The 7,949-nt window shown below is 49.0% G+C and overlaps 1 non-coding gene and 2 pseudogenes across 1 annotated transcript; 1 reads left to right on the top strand and 2 right to left on the bottom strand.

Moving 5' to 3' along the window:
* LOC124895422 lies at positions 1-2,925 on the top strand (annotated as a pseudogene; the record flags this gene model as incomplete).
* A 597-nt stretch (positions 2,926-3,522) lies between these two features.
* LOC124895420 lies at positions 3,523-4,524 on the bottom strand (annotated as a pseudogene).
* A 2,851-nt stretch (positions 4,525-7,375) lies between these two features.
* LOC124895421 lies at positions 7,376-7,531 on the bottom strand. Its single transcript, XR_007051702.1, has one exon. It is a non-coding gene; the product is annotated as a 5.8S ribosomal RNA (ribosomal RNA).
* Positions 7,532-7,949: the final 418 nt, after the last annotated feature.

Here is a 7,949-nt window from a genome sequence, read left to right as displayed (position 1 = left end):
GGGTTGTTTGGGAATAAAGCCCAAATCGGGTGGTGAATTCCGTCCAAGGCTAAATACGGGCGACAGACCGATAGCGAACAAGTACCGTGAGAGAAAGATAAAAAGAACTTTGAAAAGAGAGTTAAAGAGTACTTGAAATTATCAGGAAGAAAGCAGTTGGGGGCTAGTGATGCACCCCAGTCGGATATGGAATGGCGACGAGCTGGTCTACCGATCGACTCAGGTCGTGGACCAGCGTGGATTAGGGGGGCGGTCGAACCCCGAGCTCTCAATACGCTCGTGGAATGTTGTCTCCTCAATTGTGGAAGGCAGCGCGTGCCTCTGGCGTGCTTTGGCATCAGCGCGCTATGAACACTGGCCTGTGGGCTCCCCATTTGACTCGTCTTGAAAAACGGACCAAGGAGTCTAACATGTGTGCGAGTCAACGAGCGAGTAAACTCGTAAGGCATAAGAAAGTTGATTGGTGGTATCCCCCCGAGGGGTGCACAGCCAACCGACCTTTATATTTTGAGAAGAGTTCGAGTGTGAGCATACCTGTCAGGACCCGAAAGATGGTGAACTATGCCTGAGCGGTGAGAAGCGAGAGGAAACTCTGGTGGAGGCCCGTAGCGATACTAACTTAGAAATCATTCATCTGACTTGGGTGTAGGGCTCGTGGCTGCTTTGTCAAGCCATGCCACGGAATCAAGAGCTCTAAGTGGGCCATTTTTTATAAGCAGAACTGGCGATGAGGGATGAATCGAAAGCCGGGTTACGGTGCCAAACTGTGCGCTAACCTAGATCCTATAAAGAGTGTTGGTTGATTAAGACAGAAGGACGGTGGTCATAGAAGTCAAAATCCGCTAAGGAGTGTGTAACAACTCACCTGCCAAGTAAACTAGCCCCGAAAATAGATGGCTCTTAAGCGCGCAACTTACACCCGGCCATCAGGGAAAGTTCCAGGCCGATGAGTTGGAGGGTGCGACGGTCGCTGCAAAGCGCGAGCCCAGGCAGAGCGGCCGTCGGTGCAGATATTGGTGGTAGTAGCAAATATTTAAATAAGAACTTTGAAGGCCGAAGAGGGGAAAGGTTACATGTGAACGGCACTTGCACATGGATTAGTCGATCCTAAAGGTCGGGGGAACCCCGATAGATAGCGCGTTTCACGCATACTTAGAAAGGGAATCAAGTTAAAAATTCCTAAACTGGGATGTGGCGGTCGACAAAAATGTTAGGAAGTTTGGAGACTTCGGCGGGAGCCTTGGGAAGAGTTATCTTTTATGTTTAAAAGCCTGTATACCCTGGAATTAGCTCAACCCGAGGTAGGGTCCAGCGGCTAGAAGAGCACCGCACGTCGCGTGGTGTCTGGTGCACTACCAGTGACCCTTGGAAATCCAGAGGACCGAATTCCCTCCACACTCGGTCGTACACATAACCACATCAAGTCTTCAAGGGGAACAACCTCTGGCCAATGGAACAATATAGGCAAGAAAAGTCGGCAAAATGAACCCGTAACTTCAAGAAAAGGATTGGCACTGAGGGGTGGGCACGGGGATCCCAGTCCCGAACCCGTCGATTATCGGTGGACTACAAGAGCTGCTTCCATAGAGAGAGCGGGTCGCCGTGTTCCGGTCGGGGGACGGACTGGGAACGGTTCCTTTGGGGGCCTTCCCGATGCGTCGAACAGCCTACTCAAAACTGGTATGGACAAGGGGAATCTGACTATTTAATTAAAACAAAGCATTGCGATGGTCCCAACGGATGTTCACGCATTATGATTTCTGCCCAGTGCTCTGAATGTCAAAGTGAAGAAATTCAACCAAGCGCGGGTAAACGGCAGGAGTAACTATGACTCTCTTAAGGTACCCAAATGCCTCATCATCTAATTAGTGACGCACATGAACAGATTAACCAGATTCCCACTAACCACAGCCAAAGGTATGGGCTTGGCAGAATCAGTGGGGAAAGAAGACCCTCTTGAGCTTGACTCTACTCCGACTTTGTGAAATGACTTGAGAGGTGTAGTATAAGTGGGAGCCAAAAGGCGAAAGTAAAATAACACTACTTTTAACGTTATTTTACTTATTCCGTGAATCGGAAGCGGGGCACTGCCCCTCTTTTTGGACCCAAGGCTCGCTCTGCAGGCCGATCCGGGCAGAAGACATTGTTAGGTAGGGAGTTTGGATAGGGCGGCACATCTATTAAAAGAGAACGCAGGTGTACTAAGATGAGCTCAACGAGAACAAAAATATCGTATAGAACAGAAGATTAAAAGCTCATTTAATTCTGAATTTTAGTATGAATACGAACCATGAAAACATGGCCTAACGATCCGTTAGACCTTCAAAATTCAAAGCTAGAGGTGTCAAAAAAGTGTTACCACAGGGATAACTGGCCTGTTGCAGCCAAGCGTTCATAGCGACGTTGCTGTTTCATCCTTCGACATCGGCTCTTCCTATCATTATGAAGCAGAATTCACAAAGCGTTGGACTGTTCACCCACCAATAGGAAACGTGAGCTGGGTTTAGACCGTCATGAGACTATTTATAACAGTGTCGCAGTAGTAATTCAACCTAGTACGAGAGGAAACATTAATTCACACAATTTGTTATCGCGCTTGGTTAAAAAGCCAGTAACGCAAAGCTACCGTGTGCTGGATTATGACTGAACGCCTCTAAGTCAGAATTCGGGCTAAAAGTGATGCATGCACCTACTGTCCACTTGCCGACTCATAGTAGGGTCCTCGGACCCTAAGGGCACGTATCGTTTGCTAAGCCACCGCAGCAGAAGAGTCGGCGGTGGCCGCCTTAAAGAATAATTTCCATCGAGCGGTGGGTAGAGTCCTTTGCAGACGACTTAAATATGGGACAGGGTATTGTAAGTAGAAGAGTGTATTTATTAGATAAAAGTTCGACGCAGGCTCTGCCCGTTGCTACGATGATTCATGATAACTCGACAGATTGCATGGCCATTGTGCCAATGATACATCATTCAAATTTTTGTCCTATCAATTTTCGATGGTAGAATAGTGGCCTACCATAGTGGAGAATTAGGGTTCGATTTTGGAGAGGGAGCATGAGAAATGGCTACCACATCTAGGGAAGGCAGTAGGCGTGTAAATTACCCAATCCTGACACGGGAAGGTAGTGACAATAATAACATAACCTGGCTCAATGAGTCTGGTTATTGGAATGAGTACAATCTACATCCCTTAATGAGGATCCATTAGAGGGAGAGTCCGGTGCAAGCAGCCGCGGTAATTCCAGCACTAATAGCGTATATTTAAGTTATTGCAGTTAAAAAGCTCAAAGTTGGACTTTGGGATTGGCTGGCCGGTTTGCCTATGGTGTGCATTGGTCATCTCATCCCTTCTGTTGGCGATGCGCTCCTGGCCTTAACTGGTCGGGTTGTCATCTAATTAGTGACATGCATGAATGGATTAATGAGATTCCCACTATCCCTGTATACTATCCAGCGAAACCACAACCAAGGGAATGGGCTTGGCAGAATCAGCGGGGAAAGAATACCCTCTTGAGCTTCACTCTACTCTGACTTTGTGAAATGACTTGAGAGGTGTAGAATAAATGGGAGCCGAAAGGTGAAAGTGAAATACCACTACTTTTAACGTTATTTTACTTATTCCATGAATCGGAAGTAGGGTACTGCCCTTCTTTTTCGACCCAAGGCTCGCTCCGCGGGCCGATCCGGGCGGAAGATATTGTCAGGTAGGGAGTTTGGCTGGACCGGTACATCTATTAAGAGATAACACAGGTGTCCTAATATAAGCTCAACGAGAACAGAAATATCGTGAGGAACAGAAGGGTAAAATCTTATTTGATTCTGATTTCCAGTACGAATACGAACAATGAAAGCATGGCCTAACGATCTTTTAGACTTTTGGAATTCAAAGCCAGAGGTGTCAGAAAAGTGTTACCACAGGGATAACTGGCCTGTTGTAGCCAATCGTTCAAAGCGACGATACTCTTTCATCCTTCGATGTCGGCTCTTCCTATCTTTTTGAAGCAGAATTCACCAAGCATTGGATTGTTCACCCTCCAATAGGAAATGTGAGCTGGGTTTAGACTGTCATGATACAAGTTAGTTTTACCCTACTTATGACAGTGTCGCAGTATTAATTCAACCTAGTATAAGAAGAAACGTTGATTCACACAATTTGTCATCGCGCTTGGTTGAAAAGCCAGTAGCGCAAAGCTATCGTGTGCTAGATTATGACTGAACGCCTCTAAGTTAGAATCCGGGAAAAAAATGATGCATGCGCCTACTGTCTGCTTGACGACCTGTAGTAGGGACCTCAGCCCCTAAGGGCACATGTTGTTTGCTAACCCACTGCGGCAGAAGAGTCGCAGTGGCCGCCTTGAAGTATAATTTCCATCGAGCGGCGGATAGAATCCATTGCAGACGACTTAAATATGCGACGGGGTATTGTAAGGGGAAGAGTGACCTTGCTGCCATGATCCACCGAGATTCATCCCTTTGTCTCTCTGGTTTGTCCCTCCCATCCAATCCAATAATTTTTACGTCCATCTCCAAAGGAGGTTTGTGTATCCGTCATTGAAAAATCCCACTAAGTGTTGTGAGTTCACCTCACCTGAGTCAACCATGGTAGGCCACTATATGTCCGTCGGTGTTTGTCATTGGACGTGCCTCTAGCGTTGCACTCGACGGTCACAAAAACCTCTAATTGCGATATGCCTCCACCCACCGACGTTGTTTTCGACGCGTCGCTGAGCACTTAAGCCACACTCTGAATCGCAGAAAACCTCTAGTTGCGATGCCGTTGTTTTGTGCGAAAGGCCACTTGATATCATGTACTTAACTATTTGGAATGGAACTTACGCGATACTTGAAAAACAAGTGGCTAACTCGGGTGAGGTGAACTCACAACACTTAGTAGGATTTTTCAAGAAAGGATGCACAAACCTCCTTTGGAGATGGACGAAAAAATGATTGGATTGGATAGGGAGGGACGAACCAGAGCCGACAAGCGAAGAGCGAACGCATGCATCGCTTCTAGCCTGGATTCTAACTTAGAGGCATTCAGTCATAATCCAGCACACGGTAGCTTTGCGCCACTGGCTTTTCAACCAAGCGCGATGACAAATTATGTGAATCAATGTTTCCTCACGTACTAGGTTGAATTACTACTGCGACACTGTCATAAGTAGGGTAAAACTAAACAGTCGGATTCCCCTTGTTCGTACCAGTTCTGAGTTGGTTGTTCGACGTGCGGGGAAGGCCCCCGAAGGAACCGTTCCTAGTCCATCCCCCGACTGGCGCGCGGTGACCTGCTCTCGCTATGGGAGCAGCTCGAGTAGTCCACCAATAGCCTACGGGTTCGAGACTGGGTCCCCCTTGCCCAGCCCTTAGTGCCAAGCCTTTTCCAGAAGTTATGGATCCATTTTGTTGACTTCCCTTTCCTATATTATTCCATCGACCAGAGGTCATTCCCCTTGGAGACCTGATGTGGTTATGAGTACGACCGGGTGTGGACAGCATTCGGTTCTCTAGATTTTCAAGGGCCTCCGGTAATGCATCGAACACCACGCGACGTACGGTGCTCTTTCAGCCGCTGGACCCTACCTCCGACTGAGCCGATTCCAGGGTGGGCAGGCTGTTAAACAGAAAAGATAACTCTTCCCGAGGGTCCTGCTGATGTCTCCGTACTTTATAACGTTGCCATTGACCTCCACGTCCCGGTCTAGGAATTTTAACTCGATTCCCTTTCGGAGTACGTGTGTAATGCGCTATCTGTCGGGGTTTCTCTGACCCTTAGGATCGACTAATCCATGTGCAAGTGCCGTGCACATGGAACCTTTCCCCTCTTCAGCCTTCAAAGTTCTCATTTGAATATTTGCTACTACCACCAATATCTACACGGACGGCCGCTCTGCCCAGGCTCACACCCAAGGTTTTGTAGCGACCGTCGCGCCCTCCTACTCATCGGGGCCTGGAACTTTCCCTGACGGCCGGGTGTAGGTCGCGCAATTAAGCGCCATCCATTTTCGGGGCTAGTTTATTCGGCAGGTGAGTTGTTACACACTTCTTAGCAGATTTTGACTTCTATGACTACCGTCCTGTTGTCTTAATCAACTAATACAATACCCTATGTGGGATCTAGGTTAGCGCGCAGCGTGGCACCGTAACCCGGCTTTCGGTTCATCCCGTATCGCCAGTTCTGCTTACCAAAAATGGCCCACTTGGAGCTTTTGATTCCGTGGAACGGCTCGACAAAGCAGCCGCGGGCCCTACACCCAAGTCAGACGAATGATTTGTATGTCAGTATCACTGCGGGCCTCCACCAGAGTTTCCTCTGGCTTCACCCCGCTCAGGCATAGTTCACTATCTTTTGGGTCCCGACAGGTATGCTCAGACTATAACCCTTCTCAGAAGATCAATGTTGGTCGGCGGTGCACCCCTCGGGGGATTCTACCAATCAGCTTCCTTACGCCTTACGGGTTTACTCGCCTGTTGACTCGCACACATGTCATACTCATCGGTCCATTTTTCAAGACGAATTGAATAGGGAGCCCACAGTCTAGCATCCATAGCGCGCAGATGTCGACGCATGCCGGAGGCACGCGCTGCCTGCCACAATCGATGAGACGGCATTCCACGAGCGTATCGAGAGCCCGGGCTTTGGACGCCACCCAATCCACACTGGTCCACGCCCTGAGTCGATCGGTAGACCGGCTCATTGCCATTCCACATCCGACCGAGGCACATCATCGGCCCGCATCCGCTTCCCTCCCGATAATTTCAAGCACTCTTTGACTCTTTTTTCAAAGTCCTTTTCATCTTCCCCTCGCGGTACTTGTTCACTATCCGTCTGTCGCCCGTATTTAGCCTTGGATGGAATTCACCGCCCGATTTGGGCTGCATTTCCAAACAACCCAACTCGAAGATAGTGCCTCATGGTGTGACAAGGTCCGAGCATATTGGGGCTCTCACCCTCTCTGGCGCCCCCTTCCAGGGGACTTGGGCTCAATCCGCCGCTGAGGACGCTTCTCCAAACTATAATTCGGACGACGGAGACGCTCGATTCTAAGGCTGGGATGTTCCCGATTCGCTCGTTGTTACTATCGGAATCCTTGTAAGTTTCTTTTCCTCCGCTTATTGAAATGCTTAAACTCAGCGGGTAATCCCGCCTGACCTGGGGTCGCGGTCGGAGTGCCTAAGCACGAAAGGGTCCTGGAGTCCGAACGCGCGACGGGCTATAGCTACGACAACAAAGAGAGTTGAGATACAACCACCACTTGCTGCGACGTCTGTCAACGTCGACTCGCATTTAGGCCAGCTACATGGGAGGCTAGTATCCGCCCTACGACAAAAGCGAGCCCAATGATTGAGGCGTGATGCAAGGGGGCGACGCGATGCGTGACGCCCAGGCAAACATGCCCTCAGCCTAATGGCTTCGGGCGCAACTTGCGTTCAAATACTTAATGGTTCATGGGATTCTGCAATTCACACCAAGTATTGCATTTTGCTACGTTCTTCATCGATGCGAGAGCTGAGATATTTGTTGCCGAGAGTCATTTTGTTTACAAAAGAAGCATAGGTCCCCCCGATGCACGTCACGGATGGGGCACGAGGGGTAGGCTATTGATTAAAGTATTCCTTGGTGCTTTCTGCACTGGGGACGAGGGGGAGGTGCTCATGCGGAGTGCCGTAGCACCCCGCCCGTGTGGACTCCCCAGTTTTTAAACACGTTCGCGGGTCGTTCTGTTGTGTAGGTTTCGACAATGATCCTTTTGTAGGTTCACCTATGGAAACCTTATTACGAATTCTTCTTCCTCTAAATAATAAGGTTCAATGGACTTCTCGCGACACCGCGGGCAGTGAACCACCCACATCGCCACGATCCGAATATTTCACCAGATCATTCAATCGGTAAGAGCAACGGGCGGTGTATACAAAGGGCAGGGGCGTAGTCAATACGAGCGGATGACTCG

The sequence above is a fragment of the Capsicum annuum genome, unplaced genomic scaffold, assembly GCF_002878395.1.
Source record: "Capsicum annuum cultivar UCD-10X-F1 unplaced genomic scaffold, UCD10Xv1.1 ctg81951, whole genome shotgun sequence".
NCBI classification, from domain to species: domain Eukaryota; kingdom Viridiplantae; phylum Streptophyta; class Magnoliopsida; order Solanales; family Solanaceae; genus Capsicum; species Capsicum annuum.
This window is presented reverse-complemented; position numbering and strand designations above follow the sequence as displayed.